The sequence below is a fragment of the Lactuca serriola genome, chromosome 2, assembly GCF_051521515.1.
Source record: "Lactuca serriola cultivar US96UC23 chromosome 2, Lser_US96UC23_V15, whole genome shotgun sequence".
Taxonomy (NCBI): domain Eukaryota; kingdom Viridiplantae; phylum Streptophyta; class Magnoliopsida; order Asterales; family Asteraceae; genus Lactuca; species Lactuca serriola.
The window spans coordinates 27,692,747-27,715,847 of NC_136409.1; positions in this window are offsets into that span (position 1 = coordinate 27,692,747).

The window sequence follows — 23,101 nt, forward strand, 5'->3', positions numbered from 1 at the left end:
GGGATCACGGGAGATCTAGACATCAACAGAAAATACCATTTTATCAGACATCGGATAGAAGAAGGACTCCTCGTGGCAAAGAGGGTATCATCGGATGAGAACCCAGCAGATCCCCTCCCGAAGGAACTGACTCGGGTTAAGCATCTCCAGCATGCTCGGAGCATAGGGCTGAAGGATGATATTAGATTTAGTAGTTAGATAACCTCGAAATTTGTAAAGTGTGATTGACATTAGATAATGAATAAAAGGTGTTTTATTTATGAGTAAAGTGTTGCTATCTCTTGTCGATCGTTTACTATATTTCTTTTGCATGTTTTGACTTCCAGAATAATTTTGTTTGGTATAACATATTATTCAAACCTCCACAGTCGGTCATATGTCGGAAGTTGGTATGAATCAAGATTTTCATGATTGGTTGCAGAGGTCTACGGTGTTGGACAAGGCTACAACAATCATGAGTGCTCATAAGTTCTGGGCATTGGAATCAACCCACACTCACTGAAAAATCACTTCATGGAATTTATCTCGAGTGATCGTGAGACGCTAATATCATATAAGTCTTCAAACCTAGAGATATGATTTGTTACTTACAAGTTGGTTGTGCATTGATTGTACGAAAACGCATTGGTAACTCGATGCTATAAAACATGCTTTTGTGTATAATTCAATGAGTGGTAGAACAAACATATGAGTCGAAGTTTATCTGTTCCTTCTTGGATTAGAAGCCGATATCTGGGCCCCTCAATGATTTTGTTTTGACCTATGTACCGGGCCCGATCAGAACTAAGTTGATGTGTTTAGTTAAGTTCTTTGTCAAACAAATCGGAAATCGGGAAACAAACTGCTGCACAATAAGTAAGACATTGTTCCATGTATTTGTCCGGCTGATATCTAGAACAGAGGATTATATGATCACTTATCTTAAATGGCGTATCAACATCTTCTCAGTTCCGAGAGACCTTGAAAGAGGTACGATTGCCGGTCGGTTCCTGAAGTACTGGAGTTATAGTTATTAGACTTATCTAAGTGGGAGACTGTTGGATAAGATGTCTAAGTCCATAACTATTTCTGGTTAGTACTTGACCCAACCCGGCATGGTCCATTTGGGTTGCATGGCACCATGCAATTGGATAGACTAAATGAAAGAAATAACACTTGGAGATTATTAATATATTATAAGTTCTAATATATTAATAATATTATTTGTTTAGTTTGATCAAGAATTAATTTAGAATTAATTAAGTGGTCAAAAGATAACTAATTAAATATATGGGTTGATTATGTAAATCATTCATATCTTCTATAGTGGGCTAATAGGTTCCATAGATTATCAAGTTGGGTTCCACCCATAGGATGCTCCATGGATGCTCCATGGGAGTTACAAACCCATGGGTCATGGAGATGAAGAGTCATGACACATTAGGGTTTACATAGTGTAACCCTAGATGTGTCACCATTATATAAGAATCCCATTTTCCACCAAAATTGGCTACATATATGAAACAAGAGGGCTAGGCCGATTTCAAGAAGTGTGTATTTTCTCAAAAGTCTTTCCAAGAGCATTTGGTGTTGTGTGAAGCGTTTGAGGCATCACACTTGGGGTGCTAGGCTCACAAGGTTTCAAGGAACATAAGCAACAACAAGGTAAGTTATTCTATCTTTCATTCAAGTTAAAAAATTGTTCCCCATGTATGCTAGATAGGAATATAACCTTGGAATTCAACTTTGCATGATAATTAGACAAACATAGATCCAAGGTTATTAGGGTTGCATGTACACTTAGGAAGTGTTAGAATGCTCAAAACCCATCACTTCTCCCAGTCTTCATGGAGGGAGAGCAGCAAGGTATTCAGTTTCGTCAAGTCTTAGTGGCTCACGGGATGCTTGAAGATCAACCTGAAGGGAATCAAGGGGAAGCACACGACGTCGGTCCTGACGAGTACACGGACACCGACTATGAGTTCGAGAAGGCCAATGATGACGTGGAGGAAGGACAAGACTCGGGCAAAGATCACGCCACGTCATTTGTTAGCGAGGCGCAGCAGGACCACCCCGCCCCACCAGTGAACCCCGCGAGGGAGAATCGCTCCCCCGAAGCTGAGATTGTCGCCCTGCGGCAATAGCTGTTCGCCATGGAAGCACGTGCAGTGCGAGCTGAGCATGAGAGGGATGAGGTCATTGGAGACATGACGGAGATGGCTCAGTTGTTGGCTCAACACTTCGGCATATGATCTCACCCCCTATCTTAGGACACTCCATGGAGTAATAGGGATAGCCGTATCAGTTTTTTTTTTTAGTGCTATGTCATTAGGATCCATGATATGTACCCCGACTCTATGTTTAAGTGACTACACTACTCATAGAGTCGTTATGCTGTCGAACTAGTATCACTTATGTATGCTCTTACGAGCAAAATTTTCATGTATTAAATGAGGATAATATTATTAAAAATTTTATATGTTTTACTTTGACGTTGTAATCTGCTATGTGTTAGATATCCATGATTATGTGCCAACTTGTGAAAGTACCTAAGTTCGTGCCTCACACCTAGCTTATAGGATCACACTCTCACAAAAAGCACATATACTCAACATCTTTCTGTTCCATGGCAGAAAGATGCCTCGATGACCCACCCGCAGAAACCCTGAGCCAAACCCTCCCGAGTTCCACTCTGTTGCGTTTCAGGTAGTGGTGTCGGTTGCGGTCACCACGTCTATGGCCCAAATTCACCAAGGGAACAATGGAGGAGTCAACGGACCAGGCGCTGGAAGTTCGAACAACGGGACGAATCAAGGACCTACCAAAACATGTTCCTACAAAGACTTCACCAACTCCAAACCACGAACCTTTAACGGCACTGGAGGAATGATCACCTTGAAATGATGGATCAAGAAAGTGGAATCGGTATTCGAGATATGCGATTGCCCTGAAGAGATGAAGGTGAAGTTTGCCGCATGCACTTTTGTGGACCAAGCGCTCACTTGGTGGAACGGACACGTGGAAGCTATGACACTCCCCGTAGCCTACTCCATGCCATCTGCTACACATATGAAATAAGAGGGCTAGGCCGATTTCAAGAAGTGTGTATTCTCTCAAAAGTCTTTCCAAGAGCATTTGGTGTTGTGTGAAGCGTTTGAGGCATCACACTTGGGGTGCTAGGCTCACAAGGTTTCAAGGAACATAAGCAACAACAAGGTAAGTTATTCTATCTTTCATTCAAGTTAAAAAATTGTTCCCCATGTATGCTAGATAGGAATATAACCTTGGAATTCAACTTTGCATGATAATTAGACAAACATAGATCCAAGGTTATTAGGGTTGCATGTACACTTAGGAAGTGTTAGAATCCTCAAAACCCATCACTTCTCCCAGTCTTCATGGAGGGAGAGCAGCAGGGTATTCAGTTTCATCAAGTCTTAGTGGCTCACGGGATGCTTGAAGATCAACCTTAAGGGAATCAAGGGGAAGCACACGACGTCGGTCCTGACGAGTACACGGACACCGACTATGAGTTCGAGGAGGACGATGATGACGTGGAGGAAGGACAAGACTCGGGCAAAGATCACGGCACATCATTTGTTAGCGAGGCGTAGCAGGACCACCCTGCCCCACCAGTGAACCCCGCGAGGGAGAATCGCTCCCCCGAAGCTGAGATTGCCGCCCTGCGGCAACAGCTGTTCGCCATGGAAGCACGTGCAGTGCGAGCTGAGCATGAGAAGGATGAGGTCATTGGAGACATGACGGAGATGGCTCAGTTGTTGGCTCAACACTTCGGCATATGATCTCACCCCCTATCTTAGGACACTCCCTGGAGTAATAGGGATAGCCGTATCAATTTTTTTTAGTGCTATGTCATTAGGATCCATGCTATGTACCCTGACTCTATGTTTAAGTGACTACACTACTCATAGAGCCGTTATGCTGTCGAACTAGTATCACTTATGTATGCTCTTACGAGCAAAATTTTCATGTATTAAATGAGGATAATATTAGTAAAAATTTTATATGTTTTACTTTGACGTTGTAATATGCTATGTGTTACATATCCATGATTATGTGCCAAATTGTGAAAGTACCAAAGTTTGTGCCGCACACCTAGCTTATAGGATCACACTCTCACAAAAAGCAAAGATACTCAACATCTTTCTGTTCCATGGCAGAAAGATGCCTCGATGACCCACCCGCAGAAACCCTGAGCCAAAACCTCCCGAGTTCAACTCTGTTGCTTTTCAGGCAGTTGTGTCGGCTGCGGTCACCACATCTATGGCCCAAATTCACCAAGGGAACAATGGAGGAGTCAACGGACCAGGCGCCGGATTCGAACAACGGGACGAATCAAGGACCTACCAAAACATGTTCCTACAAAGACTTCACCAACGCCAAACCACAAACCTTTAACGACACTGGAGAAATGATCACCTTGAAACGATGGATCGAGAAGGTGGAATCGGTATTCGAGATATGCGATTGCCCTGAAGAGATGAGGGTGAAGTTTGCCGCATGCACTTTTGTTGACCAAGCGCTCACTTGGTGGAACGGACACGTGGAAGCTATGACACTCCCCGTAGCCTATTCCATGCCATGGGAAGAAATGAATGAAATGCTGATGGCTGAATACTGCCCTCGTGGCGAAATTCAGAAAATGGAACAAGAGCTGTGGAACCTCACCATCCGAAACTCGGATATAGATGCATACATATCAAAGTTTAGTGAACTGTCTCTGCTATGCCCTGACATGATTATCTCAGAAGGTAAGAAGATCGAGCGATTCATCTGGGGACTAACCTCCCCGATCCAAGCAAACGTGATAGCTGCAAATCCCAAAACTTTCGATAGTGCCAAGAGATTGGCCAAGAAGCTGTATGACCACAACAACAAGAAGGGTGAGAAGCCAGTGGAGACTGAAGTTAAGAAGGAAAATGATAGCAAAAGGGGGAAAAACAACAAGAGGAAGGGACGTCAAGGCTCCGAATCGTCCAAGAAGCAGAAAACAGTGGCAGTTAATGCTGCAACCACTCAAGTTCCATCCACACCACATGCTCCAGCCTCAGCTGCTCCATGTGTTCCTAGACCTTATTCCAGTAATCTTCCCAAGTGCAACAAGTGCGGTCTCCATCACAATGGAGAATGCAGAGAGATGTAGTGCACCGGTTCCAATTGGAAGGGACACACAGCAAGGTATTGCAGGACGTACCCTCCTCAGAACCAACAACAGGGAAACAACAACAACAATAGCTGTAACAACAACAAAACCAACACTGGCGGCAACAATGCAGGTCCTAGCCACACCTGCTATGGGTGTGGAAGGACTGGGCATTTTCATCAAAATTTCCCCAACAACAACAATCCCGGAAATGGAGGAACAGGAAGGGTGCTGACCATGGGTCAGGGGGAAGCGATTCAGGATCCCGTTGTTGTTACCGGTACGTTCCTCCTAAACCACACTTATGCATGCATTCTATTTGATATCGGAGCAGAGCGAAGTTTTGTTAGCTATAAGTTTAAACAATTGTTAAAACAACAATCCCAGAAGCTCAATGAAACCTTTACGGTGGAAATGGCCAATGGGAAAACCGAATCCACTGGGGAAATCTACATCGGATGTACCCTAACTCTAAATCAACACGTCTTTCGAATAGACTTAATGCTTGTTTCCATTAGGAGTTTCGATGAGATTATTGGCATGGCCTGGTTAAGCCCCCACCATGCTGAAATTATGGGTCACGAGAAGGTCGTTCGCCTTCACCTTCCCAATCACGAAACCCTAGTTATTTACAGAGACAAACCTAGCACGAACCTTCGCTTCATCTCGTGCATCCAGGCATAGAAGCATCTGCGAAAGAACGATTTGTCGTTCCTGGCTCATATAGTGGATAAAACCAAGGAAGACGTTAGCATTCAAGACATTCCAGTAGCGCGTTAATTCCCAGACGTATTTCTTGAAGATCTTCCTGGAGTACCCCTAGAGACACAAGTTGAATTCCGAATTGATCTTGTTCCAGGAGGAACTCCCCTCGCTAAATCGCCTTACTGACTAGCTCCTGCTGAGATGCAGGAATTGTCCAGCGAACTCAGCGTACTCCTGGTCAAAGGATTCATCCGACCCAGCTACTCGCCATGGGGAGCTCCAGTCCTCTTTGTCAAAAAGAAGGACGGATCTTTTAGGATCAGAATCGATTACAGGGAGCTAAACAACCTCACTCTCAAAAATCACTATCCACTCCCATGAATCGATGATCTATTTGACCAGCTCCAAGGATCTAGTTACTTCACTAAGATAGATCTATGCTTCGGATACCATCAACTAAAGGTTTGGGAAGAGGATATTCCCAAAACCGCTTTCCGAATTCGTTACGGACATTATGAATTTGTCGTAATGCCCTTCGGTCTAACAAATGCCCCTGCCGCATTCATGGACCTAAAGAACCGAATCTGTCGACCAGTCCTTGACAATTTTGTTATCGTTTTCATTGACGACATTCTAGTCTATTCCCAAAGCAAAGAAGAGCATGGCCAACATCTCCGACAAATACTGGAAACCCTGCTAATAGAGAAGCTATACGCAAAGCTCTCCAAGTGTGAGTTCTGGCTCCGTAGCGCCAACTTTTTAGGTCACGTTGTTAGTCAGAAAGGAATACATGTGGATCCTTCTAAGGTTAAAGTCGTTGAAGGATGGGCAGTTCCGATGACACCCACAGAAATTCGCCAATTTGTAGGCCTAGCAGGCTACTTTAGGAGGTTCATTCAGAACTTCTCTAAGATCGCCAAGCCACTTACCTCGCTTACACAAAAGGGTGACCATTCAAATGGACGGACAAAGAAGAAGTTGCATTCCGAACTCTGAAACAAGCACTCTGCAGTGCCCCGGTACTATCTTTACCAGAGGGAACGGATGATTTCGTGTTCTACTGTGACACGTCAAATCAGGGTTTATGTTGCCTTCTCATGCAGCGTGGAAAAGTGATAGCTTACGCATCCTGCCAACTAAAGACACACGAAGTGAACTATACAACCCATGATCTGGAATTGGGAGCAGTGGTCTTCGCTCTGAATATTTGGAGGCATTACCTCTATGGTACGAAGTGCACCATCTTCACGGACCACAAGAGTCTCCAACACATCTTGAATCAGAAAGAGTTGAATATGAGGCAACGAAGATGGATTGAACTATTAAACGATTACGAGTGTGAAATCAAGTACCACCCAGGCAAGGCCAACGTGGTAGTTGATGCCATGAGTCGGAAAGAGTACTCTAATTGTCGTGAAAACTCTCTCAATAACCATCCAATCTCACCTAACCACTTAGATCAGGGCAGCCCAGTCAGATGCCACGAAGGTGGAGAACAGAGCAAGCAAAGCATTACGCGGAATGGAGAAGAATTTCGAGGTGAAAGAGGACGGAGTATACTATTTCATAAACCGTATTTGGGTCCCTAAATTTGGAGGATTTAGGGAGGTAGTCATGAATGAAGCTCACAAGACGCGATACTCCGTCCATCCAGGGCCGGACAAAATGTACTTGGATATTAAACAACATTATTGGTCGCCTAACATGAAGGCATAGATTGCCACCTATGTCAGCAAATGCCTTACTTGCACCAAAGTAAAGGTGGAGTACCAGAAGCCCTCGTGGTTATTATAACAACCAATAATTCCGGAGTGGAAATGGGAAGGGATTTCTATGGACTTTGTGACCAAGCTACCCAAGACGTAAGATGGATTAGACACAATATGGGTAATAGTCGACCGACAGACGAAATCCGCCCATTTCCTGCCAATAAAAGAATCCTACAAGATGGAGAGACTGACAAGAATATACATCCGAGAAATTATGAGCCTTCACGGAGTGCCAATATCTATCATCTCAGATAGAGATAGTAGGTTCACTTCACGTTTTTGGCAATCAGTTCAGAAAGCACTGGGAACCCATCTTGACATGAGCACCACTCATCACCCACAAACGAACGGTCAAAGCGAACAAACCATCCAGACGCTCGAAGACATGCTTCGTGCATGTGTGATAGACTATGGGAAGTCCTGGGATACCCACTTACCCTTAGTTGAATTCTCGTATAACAACAGCTACCATTCGAGGATCAAAGTCGCTCCTTTCGAAGCGCTATATCGACGTAAGTGTAGGTCACCGTTGTGTTGGGCTGAGGTGGGCGACACCCAACTAGCAAGGGAACTAGCATCAGACAATTCATTAGCAGGACCAGAGATCATACGTGAAACCACGGAAAAGATAGTTCAAATCAGAGCTCGACTACAAGCCTCGCGCGACCGACAAAAGAGCTACGCTGATAGACAGAGAAAGCCCTTAGAATTTCTGGTCGGGGATCGAGTAATGTTAAAAGTTTCACCCTGGAAAGGGGTCATTCATTTTGGAAAATAGGGAAAACTGAACCCACAACACATTGGACCTTTCGAGATCCTTGCCCGAATAGGTCCAGTGGCATACAGACTGCAGCTACCCGCTGAGCTCAACAGTGTACACCCCGTGTTCCATGTTTCCAATCTAAAGAAGTGCCTATCCGACGAAAGTCTCTTCATTCCCCTTGACGAAATTGAAATCAACGAGAATCTCCTGTTCGTTGAAGAACCAGTCGAAATCATGGACAGGAAGGTGAAGCGTACTAAGCAAAGTCGCATTACGATCATGAAAGTACGGTGGAATGCGAAGCGTGGGCCAGAATTCACGTGGGAACGCGAAAACTAAATGAAGCAAAAGTACCCGCATCTATTCTAGCATTCTCAAATCTAGCTTTCAAAAGAATTTCGGGACGCAATTCCCTCTAACGGGGGCATGATGTCACAACTAGAAATTTCTATGCCTTGTAACTACAACACTTATGTCAATTATGAATCAAAAACATGAAAGCATCTATGATGCTTACTCTATGACAACAAAATTTCAATCAAACACTTCATACAAGCACTGCAAATAGTCAACATACCATTAGAAACCTTAGAAATCCATGTTTAAGTCTATTTTGGACTAGGATTTCTTTATTGGGCCCAATGGACCAATAAGCTTCCAAATGGACTATCTTGGGCTTAAAACTCTTGAATGGGCTCTAATTGGACCCACTTTCATTTATTTCAATATTTTGGGCCATATTGGGCCCTAAAATGAAATAAATTATTTAAATGAACCATATTGGGCCATAATTAACCTAATTTAGCCTTAATAGGTCATAAAAATCACATTTATAATTATTTGGACCAAAAATCACTCAACATAACCATGAAAATTGGGCTTAAGAATTTAAGGCCCAAAACCCTCTTCTCTTTCCCCTAATTCTTGGCCCAAGCCCAAAAGGAAAAGAGAAAATTGACTTTTTTCATGACACATCATTTTTATATGGAGGATATCCAGGTTTTACACTTCAAACATCCATTCAATCTTATTTTTCCATGCAAGCACTCTCTCTTCTTCTCTGTCTCTCTCTCCTTCTCAGCCAAAACCAAACAAACACACACATCACAACTAGATTTCTCTCTAAACCACTCAAAGATCATCCCTTCTTCTTCATCCAAAATCTTGAAATTTTCTTGTGATCCAAGAGGTTTTCATCAAGTAGTTCACATCTATGGTAAGTTATCTCTTTGATTCATAACATATCTTCTTCATTTTATCAACAATCTTCCTTATCCCATGCAAAACTTGTGATCTTGCACCTTAGAGACATCTAAGTTTAAGATCCATCCAAGGAAATAAAGGGGGCTTTGTACCCTCCTTTCTCCTCGATTGACCGGCTTATGAGAATTCGAGTAAACAAATTCGTGACGTTAAACAAGAGAAGTCATGGTGGTTGGATTATGTGAGTAGTATGGACAACGCCTCAAGGATTGTTCGTAATTTGTAGTTATAAACTAGTCATTTTCATTAATGCGTGATTGTAACAACTCACAAACCTTAATTAATCCAATGTCACCTGGGTAATCAAAAACAATCGTCATATCGGTATAACAATAAACAAGTCATTTATTCACGTATTAGGAAAACATCGGGTTTTCCTGCGAAGTTCAACATTTTCACCTATGTGATGTGAACATTTAACAATTATACATGTTTTCAAAATCGACAAGCATATTTACGGATCTTCACACTTTTTTATAAACAAATAATCTTTTCAGAAAATATCGGATTTTCTGGGTTTTTCAAACTTGACAAAAATCATTTTTCCATAACATTACTTATGAACTCACCAACATTTCCTATGTTGACGTTTTTCAAAATAACTTGTATTCTCAGGTAACAGGTAAACCGAAGAATACGTATCAAGTTATGTCATGGTGTTTTGCTTAGATTATTTATTGAACGGTTTATGTTATGAAATTGTAATGTTTAAAACAATGTACTGAATGTAAACAATATCAGTTGTAATATTTCAATGCATGGTGATGAATGATGTTATGATTCATGTATAATCATTGTGATGGTATTCAATTTAAGTCACAAGAGCCCTTGGACGTTTCCGCCGTCCGGTTTGGGGGTGTGACATCAACTCCCAAGGCCAAGCATCCAACTCCCAAGGTCAAGCATCCAACTCCCAAGAACAAGAAGGGAATGCTGGCCCAGAAGTCTAGTTCAAGAGATGCTCTTGTGAAGCCAAGACCGGTTAGGTCAAAGTCATCTAGGTTGCCGACTTCAAGTTCCAAATCAAGTGCCGAGGCACCCATCGGATCGAACAAGAAATGGGTTAAACCCGAATATAGATGGGTACCAAAGGTGAAAACTCCTAAATCTTCTAACGATTCTAATATTTCTATATCTACTATTTGTGATAAGCAGGACATGTCATGGGAGAAAGTACCTTGCGTTGATGACAAAGGTCGACCCAGTTTCAAAATGGACTGGGTTCCAAACACCAACTGATCCCGCTCTGTGCTGGAGCAGCTATGGAGGCATATCATCAGACTTCGGTTTGTTGGTAGTGGCTGCTCCAGGCATATGATTGGGTACTGTACAACATTACCTTTGTTGAGAGTATGTGTCCTTTTGCGGGAAAGGAAGAAAGGAAGAGATCACAAATGGGGTTAGTGCTTAATAATATGAAGAATTTTCGGATCTGTTCTGAGACTACGCGTGCTGTTCTCACACCTTCTGAATGCAGATTCAATCGGTGAATTACGGTTTGCGTTTTCTTCTCTATTCTCCTGAGTTTTTCTTAAGCTGATTCGCTTTAAAGACTAATTTTTGTTTTAGGATAGTTTAAATTTGCGCATTTATTTTCGTTTCTCTCCTATGCACAAATTTAGGGGGAGAGATAAAAACAAAACAAAAATTAGAATATTAAAAAAAATCCAAAAACATTACAAAATTTTTAAAAAAAATGGTGTAAATGAAATGTGTTTGAGGGTGATGTTTTGGGAAATGAAATTAGCAAGTGATAACAGGCAATCTGAATCGGCATAACGTACCTAAGTTGAATCGTCTACGCTATGTGCTCGATGCGCTGGTAGGCACGAAAGATTTTAAATGGACTTGACTAGGGAGAGTTGAACCTAATGAATTTAAGGACTTGACAAATTTTGACCTAGTTAGATCCGTTTAACTTGATTTCACGACGCTCGGATAGGTTGAGTAGGGATATATACATGGGAATCTACCGGTCACATTAAATAACCAGTATCTAGAACTATGGATTCACTTTTACTCGATGTGCGGATTCTGTCCTTAATTCCGGTTGGATGGGGCGACTGGTAAATTCCAACAAATTAGGTCTGTAGAATATCATTTTCTTTCTTTCCGTCTGTTAGCCATATGTTGTCTCCTTTGCGTGACTTCCAATCCGACCTGGTACACAACATATGCAACTCTATTTCTCTGTAGGCTATATATATGAAATTCCTCTCATCTGTTAGCCATATGTTGTCTCCTTTGCGTGACTTCCAATCCGACCTAGTACACAGCATATGCAACATTCTACTTCTCAACCCCTCTGAAACAATAAGTAATAGAATTATGAATCTATCCTCTCTCTGAATGGTTGTCTGCTCACCCGGTGTAAGGAGTACTCTGTAAGTTCTTGATGGCTGGGGCATATCAGGAAGCGGGAAACACGTTCTACTACACTTAAAATTGAACACATATTGATTATCTGTAGATCTCGCTGCTCGATTTAGGTGGACAACAATATCCCTGGTTGTTGTCAGTTAAATGGTCTTAAGAAAAATTTATTTAAGAATTAGGGCCAATCATGATGATAAAATTACAATTAGGTATATGCATAAGTCATGTCATTAGTAAACTGTCCAAAACTGTCACAAATGTTTCATGTTTAAATGGACCACAATACTGGCGATCAATCAGACGAAGATGTGAAGATAAGGGTACCGACAAGTGGAATAAGGCTGTCCAACAACTTTGATCCCAAATCACTTAAAGTTAGCTATTATTTTTGTTTTTGTTAAATTTGTTCATAATTTCTTCTAATTTAAATATTAGGGGAGAATTAAAAATTAAAAAAAAAACAAACAAAATTCAAAAATTAAAAATCCAAAAATAGTGTTATTTCTGTTTTATTTCTTTTTCAGAAAATATGAAAAATCCAAAAATATTGTGTGCTAAATTTTTCTTTTAGTTTTGTTTTGTCTTGAAAAGTGATTTCAGGTATAGATAAGACTCATGGAGTTTGTGTTGAAGATTTTTAAGCCAAAGCCTCGTCCGTGAGCATCGAAGAATTCACATTTGAAGGAGCAAGAAATGAAGATTATTCTTTCGATATTCAATCTTTCAACCCAGAAGCAAGGTGAAGCTGAAATTGAAGATTATGTGTCGGATTGCATTGAAGCCTTCTCAATCAGTATGCTGCTATCTTAAACCTGCTGAAGTGATTTAGAAGTTCAGTTATCTCTAATGTTCTCTCTGAAGATTCTAAAGCTGAAAGCGCCATCTTTCAAGAATTAGTATAAGAAGCCTCCTCACCCAACGTGCGTTTAATGTCAAATCTTGAATAAAAGTTCAAGTGCTCAAGATGAAGTCATTCATTGAAGATTCATCAAGTTCATCTTGAAGGTGTGAAGAATTTGAAGATAAATGTTGAAGCAAATCTCCCAATGAAGATCAGCAAGAAGAGCCAGCTACTTTTTAGGGGAGCTTGTTGCGTCATTTAAGAAAAGAAAGCTATAAACCAAGGGGGAGATTGTTGGGTCAAAATACGGTTTATATTTTGCTTTTCTAGGAAATTATATTTTTATATAATATTTCTGGAGTTTACGGTCATGTTTACAGTTGAGTTTACGACCGTAAACACCTTACGGCTGTAAACCCTTTTACGGCCCATGTTATCCGACCCATGTTCTCCAAGTATAAATATAGGTGTTAGGGTGAGGAGTAGAGATTGATGAACAGAAGAGAGTTTACGGCCAGAGAAAGAAAGGAGCGTATGTGTGTAACTGTGTGAATCTTGTGTAAAGGAACTTCATTCTAATCAATTCAAACAAGATTCATACTGTTCTTCTTCTCCTTCTCTTCTATTTGATCTGACATCATCCGTTTGATTGGGATTCCGCACAATCAAACGGATCTGATTGATACACAAGCATTCTAGGGACTTACATTTTTCTATGTCTTCAAGAAACTCGGGTCTTAGACTCCTCCATTATTGATATTCATGGGTGTTGGTGAAACAACAATTTTATGTTCGAATATGTAAATCTCACCGGTAGGTCGGGGGTATGCTCGACATTTGGGATCCCTGCTTATTATTTTTTTGCTAAACACCCTCAAATTTTGTTATTTTATTGCAACATGTGGCTCTTGGAAAGGATTGGTTGTGCCTATCATTATTATTAACATTTATGCCCCTCAATCCACTCTAGACAAGAGTATGGAGGGATCTTAGAGACCTTAAGAACTCCATTGATGGATTGTAGGTTAATCCTAGACTAGGCAAGATTATATCAAGATCTTAAAGACCTTAAAAATTCCATTGCTGGATTGTAGGTTATCTGCAGAGATTTCAACATGATTAGGCATCCTAATGAACGACTAAATTCTTGTTTTTGTCCATTTACAACATCTAATTTCAACCAATTTATTGTAGTAATACCAATTTATGAACGACTAAATTCTTGAACCACGAATGGGGGAAATCATCTAATGTGCATATATCTTTCTTAATTGTGTTGGATTAATGTCTAAGTCCATAACTATATTTGGTATGTACTTGACCCGACCCGGCATGGTCCATTTGGGTTGCACTTCACCGGCACAATTTATATGGATAGTCTTTTGAGAATAGTATATTTATGGTTTATATTAATATATTATAAGTTCTAATATATTAATATTAATCATATTATTTACTTAGTATTGATCAAGAATTAATTTTATAATTAATTAAGTGATCAAAATGAACTAATTAAATATGGACTCTTATATATATGGAATGGGCCAAGTTCATTTAGATTGGGCTAAGCTTTCATGGATAGTCCATGGAGTGTTTAATCCATGGATCATATGAAATTAAAGGTCATGGGTTTAACCCTAGTCTCCATACTATATAAAGAAGTCATTGGTTGGTGAAATTGGCACTAGTGTGGGTACACTAAGAGGGCTAGCCGATTTCACTAGAGAGAACCAAGTATCCATATTTTCTAAAGTTTTCCAAGGTGTTTTGGTGATTTGTGATTCCACTTTAGGCTTCCACACTATTGGGGCTAAGCTCTTAAGGCTTGAAGACATCAAGCTACATCAAAAGGTGTGTCATCTAACTAGTACTTTGTAGTATAAGAGCTTCACAATATGCTAGTTAGGATTAAAGCCTTGGAAAGTTCTTATTTGCATGTATAATATAGAAAATATAGATCCAAGGTTTATAGGGTTGCATGTACATCATATGAGTGTTAAACGCTCAAAACCCAACAGTGGTATCAAAGCATAGGCTTGTTTTCAATTATACTTGATGCAAATTGCTGAAAAATGCTGAAACAGTCGAATTTCGGGCAATCTGGGCAATGGACTCGCCGAGTCCGGCCACTGATGAACTCGCCGAGTCCAAGGCAAAATGTATCCAACTCACCGAGTTTGTTCGTGCACTCGACGAGTTGGACCCCAAGACAACATATATTCGACTGTTTTGGCTGGAATTGGACTAGAAACATTACCCTAAGCTGTTTTTGGACTTATAAACTTATTTTTGATGTGGTAATGTTCATAGTAATCCAATTTCAAAGATAATTGTCAATACATTCATGTTTTGTATTAGTTTAAGTGTTATGCTAATTACATGAAAAAGTTTGATTCCAATTATCATGTTCATATGAGTTGTTTAGATTAATAGAGAAAGTTGATTGATTATGTGTATTTGATCCATTTTAATCTAAGAATTGATTCTAAAATGTGTTTGTGTAACTTGTCCTCAAGTTACATGAAAAGTCACATTAAAGTTTCTTAAAACTCATAAAAGTTGGCAATGGTTACAAATATGAAGAGTCTTGTTCTCATTAAATTGTTTTATGACTTCATAACTTGTGCTCAAGTTATGGAGGTTCAAGAGTCACTTCATTAATCATTAAAATGTGTAACCTTAATTAGTTCCATAAGTTATAAAAATAAAGAAATTTACATTCTTTTATGAAAAAGATATTTTTTTACTCAATTATGATGGAAAATATATAAACTAAATACATTTTGTGCTCCTCTCATTGTCGGTTAATTCTATTCCATTCAATAGTATCTCCTAGTTGCCAAACAACATATTTTTCTTACAAACATCAATTTTGAAACTGCAAATAAATCAATTTATCAAATTGCTTATGCATTATTTTGTAATGATAATATTTATTATTTTCAAAACATTTACCATATTATGAAGAATACACAGGATATTGGAATGCTTACGTCAAAGAGAGTCGAAAAGGATTATTGATGATGACTATTTGAACCCATTATGCATGAACGTGAAAACGAACAACAAAATCTTCATTCCAGTGGAATAACAAATCGATTAGTGTATCGAAAATAAGGAATAAGTGAACGAGCTTGTAAACAGAATCAAACTTGAGGAAGAAGGTAAAGTAAAAAAAAATTGGGAATTGGATTGGGAAGAAAATGTGGCTGATTTTTTGCTTGAACATCCAAAATTGATTAATCAGGTGAAAGTTGAGTTAAAAAATGCAAGAACATCATAAACAACAAAATTTCATGTCACAAACCTTACCCATTAGGCCAACCTGTTGAGGTTACTAAACATATTAATCAACTCCCAACAAAAATTTTACGCATATTGTTTACAATATTATATTAATGTCTAATAAAAAATACATATACCTTTTTATCAACTTCATCTAATCTGCAGATATCTTACTTAATTGTCCACTCCAAAAGTCATGTGTCATATGCTAGAAAGATATTTTCCAACAATGTCAAATCCCTTATCTTCGTACCTTACAAGCAAATCTAGTGATTGAGTAACACTGTGAGATGGATATGAATTGAAGCAATGATACGATAGGAAGCCTTTTGATGATCAGCTCCTGGATATGGAATGGAATTTTGTCGGACATTTTGATATCGGATACTGCTGCGTATGAAATTCTAGGGTTTTGCAATCGGATGGAGAAAGGGGGGATTTGGGAAATTGTGTGTAATTAGACGATTTCAATAGCAAATTGAGTAGTTCGATAGATAGATGTAAGATGCACACCACTACTAGCGGTCGCAATTGTCGAACTGGTAACCAACCACGGAACCGATTCAACTAAAAAAACGGTTTTTAAAACATTGCACATAACGTTTATAAATCATGTGGGGACCATCATATTCATGAGCCGAATCAAGTTTCCTTTTTAGGCCTAATATGTTTATGGGCCCATATGTAAATAATATCTCTCAAGTCTAGCAATTATCTAAATTAAATATCAACCCCTTTGATGATCGCTCTACATTTAACTTTGAAGAATCGAGGGTTAATAGAAGAAAATTAGCATGATCTTCTCCTCCAAGATTTTCGCCTTATGGCAGCATATCCCGCAATAAGAACTCAGTTGCTCCTAATCCTAACCCACCACCCGCGGTCAGCGTTCCTACCTCCTAATCCTAACCCACCACCTGCGGTCAGCGTTCCTACCGATCATCTACCCTCAATCGACCTTAAAAGGACCATGGTTGAATCTGGCTCCCCGTGCATCTCTTCAACTGATTTATCTGCATCTATCGAAATTATGAACATTTCTAAACTTGGCTATGATCTTGGTTTTCAGATCGGTGCTGGAAACCATATATATGTTGAAGTAATGAAAGTTGAAAATGGAGATATTCACATTTTCCCACACGCACACACACACAAAGAATAAATAAATAAATAAATAACTCTCCCTGAATATTTGTGGTATTAGGGAAACTCATATGGTTCAATGGGTGAATAGATTAAAAAGATCTCACAAAATCATTTTTTGTTGGGTCAAAATATGGTTTATACTTTGCTTTTCTGGGCAATTATATTTTTCTGTAATATTTCTGGAGTTTACGGTCATGTTTACGGTTGAGTTTACGGCCGTAAACACCTTACGGCCGTAAACCCATTTACGACCCATGTTATCCGGCCCATGTTCTCCAAGTATAAATATAGGTGTTAGGGGTGAGGAGTAGAGATTGATGAACAGAAGAGAGTTCACGGCCAGAGAGAGAGAAAGGAGCGTATGTGTGTAATTGTGTGAATCTTGTGTAAAGGAACATCATTCTAATCAATTCAAACAAGATTCATATTATTCTTCTTCTCATTCTCTTCTATTTGATCTGACATCATCCGTTTGATTGGGATTCCACACCATCAAAAGGATCTGTTTGATACACAAGCATTTTAGGGACTTACAATTGGTATCAGAGCCAAGTTGTATCAGTCAATTTTGTTAGATTTGGAGCATTATTTGATCTTATTTTCGAAATATTTTTGCGTTTTTGGAAAGATCTCTGAAAAATAAGGGGGGTTTGTTCTTCGTGTTTTTCATAAAAAAGGGTTTTTGATCGAGTTTTGGAGCTTCAAAGTCGAAAAATCGGTGTTTTTGGTCGGAGTTTGCGGCCGACGGCTAGGGTTTCGGAGTTCACGGCCGGAGTTTACATTCGGAAACTGTTCACGGTTGCCGGAGGATTGCGGTCGTTGTTTGCAGTCCGAGGAGTTCACGGCCTCGGTTTGCGGTCTCGGAGTCTACGGCCTCGCAAGAAGCAGCCTCGCTCAGCAGCCTCGTCCTCGCATAGCTCCTCAGCCTCGCAACTAGCTTCGCTCTGCATTTAAAAAATTAGGAAACGAGTTTGGGGGCTGCGGAGAATCGAGCTCGAGACCTCCCATTCATCAACCAGCGCCTTAACCAACTCTTCTAGCATCACCTTTGTTCCGTTCCTCCACATTCTTTACTCAAAAACACTCCATATCGGTTCAAGTTTCATAAAAATTGTCATATTTACCCCAAAAATTAAATTTCTTTTATTTTTAAATTCCTTTTTCATCAAAAAAATAATAATAATAATAATAAATTAAAATAAAATAATAAAAGAAATATATTTATTTTTGACTTTTATTTTTTAACTTTTGACCTTAAATTTTGACTTTGACTTTCAAGTCTGACCTTTGACTTTAAACTTTGACTTTTTCGTTTAACTTTTAAATTTTCAAATTTAGCTTTTCGGTTTGACTTGTTTGACTTTTGAGTTTAACTTTTTAAATTTGACTTTTAAGGTTGACTTTTAAGGTTTATAATCAAAGGGTTTGACTTTTAAGTTTGATTTTGGCTTATAGTTGTGCTTTTTAATTGATTTTAAGGTCTACGAGGGAGTTGAAAACATGAAGGAGAGTCATCAGGATATTTTAAGACAAAATTTCAACATTTTCGATGATATCCATGGAGAAACCCTCGAAACTCAGTTGCAGCAATTTACTACACTTACTATTGAGATGAATATAGCTGGGATCTTCTTGTCTAAGTTTGAGATAAACAAAAAGCTACTGAATTCACTTCCGAAATCGTGGGATATGAACGTGGCTATCATCAAGAAGACAAAAGATCTCAATCATCTTAGTCTTGCTGATGTAATTCAAGAACTTGATGCTTTGAAGTGTAGAGAAACAATGAGTTCTGAAAACATTCCTGTCACTGAAGTTACATGTACTCTAACTTGTGAAGCCACGATTAAATTTCTTCGGGAACAAATTGATTTATTTAAAAGAGAAGTTGAGGACCTGAGATATGAAGGATATCAACTCAGGAAAGGACAGAAACCCCTGAAGGCTGAATTAGAAGCAAAAACCAAGGACTTTAGGAAACTTCAGGAAGAGTATAGCAACAAGTGTGAAAATTATGACTATATTAAGAGACAACTTGATGCTATAACTGAATAACTTGACACTTTGAAAATTAAGTGTCGAAAAACAGACGTTAGTTTCAAAAATTATACTGCGTCAAGTCAGACAGTCGATTCATTACTTGAAACCTAATTAAAGTTCAAACAAAACCAACAAAAGGGTTTAGGATACGGTAATGTACCTCCTCCTTTCAATCATGCGTATCAGTATCCCCCGTTGACCAAAGAGGAGATTGCCAACGAACCATTCATGGTTTATGGCAAACCAGCGGGATTTGTGTCAGGATGAGTTATTAATATTGAAGATACTAATATTGCTAACTCATGTGCATGAAAAGTAGCAGAAGATGAGAACAAGGAGAAAACCATTGAACAAACCAACATCTCCTTGAACTTTGAATATGTTGCTTCGAACTCAACTGCTTCTCATCAACCTGCCGTTGAGAAATACATGCCACTAATTCCAACGCAACAGAGTTCTTGTGGCAAGTGTGCATGTGGGAACAACAAGAGACAAGGCAAGGATACGCCACCAGGGGCAGGAAGAAATAACTTTACACTGAATAAAAAGACATGCTTTCACTATGGAACACATGGACACATTGCTAGAAATTGTCCTAATCGCGCATACGTTCCTTACTATGCAAAAGGCTAGCATAACATGCTAAGAGGGAGATACTTCAAAAGAAATCCTTCCAGTTCACGTTCAGACAATGCCGACTGGAATGCCATGAAGGCCAAGAATTCAACTGTCACAACTAGAAATTTTTGTGCCTTGTAACTACAACACTTATGTCAATTATGAATCAAAAACATGAAATCATGTATGATGCTTACTCTATGACAACAAAATTTCAATCAAACACTTCATACAAACACTACAAATAGTCAACAAACAATTCGAAACCTTAGAAATCCTTGTTTAAGTCCATTTTGGACTAGGATTTCTTTATTGGGCCCAATGGACCAATAAGCTTCCAAATAGACTATCTTGGGCTTAGAACTCTTGAATGGGCTCTAATTGGACCCACTTTCATTTAAATCAATATTTTGGGCCATATTGGGCCCTAGAATGAAATAAATTATTTAAATGAACCATATTGGGCCATGATTAACCTAATTTAGCCTTAGTAGGTAATAAAAATCACATTTATAATTATTTGGATAAAAAATCACTCAACATAACCATGAAAATTGGGGTTAAGCATTTAAGGCCCAAAACCCTCTTCTCTTTCCCCTAATTCTCAGCACAAGCCCAAAAGGAAAAGAGAAAGTTGACCTCTTGCATGACACATCATTTTAATATGTAGGATATTTAGGTTTTACACTTCAAACATCCATGCAATCTCATTTTTCCATGCAAGCACTCTTGCTTCTTCTCTCTCTCTCTCTCTCTCTCTCTCTCTCTCTCTCTCTCTCTCCTTCTCGACCGAAACCAAACAAACACACACATCACAACTATATTTCTCTCTAAACCACTCAAAGATCATCCCTTCTTCTTCATCCAAAATCTCAAAATTTTCTTGTGATCCAAGAGGTTTTCATCAAGTAGTTCACATCTTTGATAAGTTATCTCTTTAATTCATAACATATCTTCTTCATTTTATCAACAATCTTCCTTATCTCATGCAAAACTTGTGATCTAGCACCTTAGAGACATCTAAGTTCAAGATCCATCCAAGGAACTTGGTAGGGCCGAAAATAGCACCAAACTTCTCCAAATCTTCTTCAAAACCGAAAACACAACCCAAAGTGAGTTTCATACCCCTTTCTTTTCGGTTTTATGAGTTTTTATGGGGGAGAATACAAGTTAATGTGTAGATCTATGTGTAAATGTATGCTATGTGTGATTTGATGCATGTTTGTGTGTGATATCATGTGTTGTGATAAATATGTTATCCAAAAAGTATGTAAAAACCGAGATCTAAAACATGAGGAAGGAAATAAACATAACTTAAACTATTTTACCCTAATCAAGTCAAGAAAAATAACTCATATGGTTAGGATGAACATACTTGAACATAAAACCCATTTTTGGGCCTAAATTGTCAAAAATACAAAACTAAGGGCCCAAACCGACAAATTATAAATTCTGGAGGATCAAAAGAGTCCAAACAGTTTCTATAACAATTTTTCTGAAACTAAACATTTTTGAAGGAATTAAAATGTAAATTTTGCAATTAATGGGCTAAACTTGGGCTTTTCGGCCCAATAAACCTCAGTATGCGAGATTTTCAAGTTTGAGGGGCTAAAAAGGAATTTTTCTATAAAACAGGGGATTTGAAGTGTATTAAAACCATTTCAAAGGTCAAAAATGCTTTTCAACTTCAAAAAGGATCAAAATTGTAAAAAATTTCTATTTTGGGCCAAAACTGTAAAAGTTGCGAAACTGGGGGTTCTAACCGAGAAAACTTCATCCTGGAACGACTAAAGCTGTTTAGAACATAAATTTGGGCTAAAATGTCGTTTCAACAGTTTATGATACTAAAGTGTCAAGAAAAATGGCTTAAGGACTAAAATGGAAATTCTTTTATATAAAGGACTAAAAGTGCTAATTTTATAAAAGAAGGGTTGTGAAAAGGTAAAAATCTTACTTTTAAACAAATAAATTCCTTATGAAAAAATACGAGATCCACGACTATCGGCGAAACGTAATAACAAATACACATTCAACAACCAATATCGTTACCAAACGAATTGATTCGGTCTCGAATCTATAACAAAACAAAAATCAATAAACCATAGTACTTCAGTAAACACGCGATAACTACGAGGAGTCAATATTCAATCTTTGGGCTTGAAAGTTTCAAATCATGCTTGTTGGGCCTTGCTAGCCCAGTAAAAGGTTTTTGGGCCCGAAGGGGACGCGCTTACATGTTAATGGGCCTTCTATGACCTACTTCCATGTAAAAAGGACTTTCAATAGCTCTATTGTGTTGTTGGACCCCAAGGGTCCATTAGTACTGCTAGTGAAGTCGAGAAGTCAAATGCGAGTCGGGCCAAGTGCCTTTCGGATTCCTGATAGCCTTGAACAACTTAAGGAAATAAAGGGGGATTTGTACCCTCCTTTCTCCTCGGTTGACCGGCTTATGAGAATTCGAGTAAACAGATTCGTGACGTTAAACAAGAGAAGTCAGGGTGGTTGGATTATGTGAGTAGTATGGACGACGCCTCAAGGATCGTTCGTAATTTGTAGTTATAAACTAGTCATTTTCATTAATGCGTGATTGTAACAACTCACAAACCTTAATTAATCCAATGTCACCTGGGTAATAAAAAACAATCGTCGTATCGGTATAACAATAAACAAGTCATGTAATTCACGTATTGGGAAAACATCGGGTTTTCCTGGGAAGTTCAACATTTTCACATATGTAACGTGAACAAAATTTAACAGTTATACATGTTTTCAAAATCGACAAGCATATTTACGGATCTTCACACTTTTTTATAAACAAATACTCTTTTCAGAAAATATCGGATTTTCTGGGTTTTTCAAACTTCACAAAAATCATTTTTCCATAACATTACTTATGAACTCACCAACATTTCATATGTTGACGTTTTTCAAAATAACTTGTATTCTCAGGTAACAGGTAAACCGAAGAATACGTATCAAGTTATGTCATGGTGTTTTGCTTATATTATTCATCGAACGGTTTATGTTATGAAATTGTAATGTTTAAAACAATGTATTCAATGTAAACAATATCAGTTGTAATATTTCAATGCATGGTGATGAACGATGTTATGATTCATGTATAATCATTTTGATGGTATTCAATTTAAGTC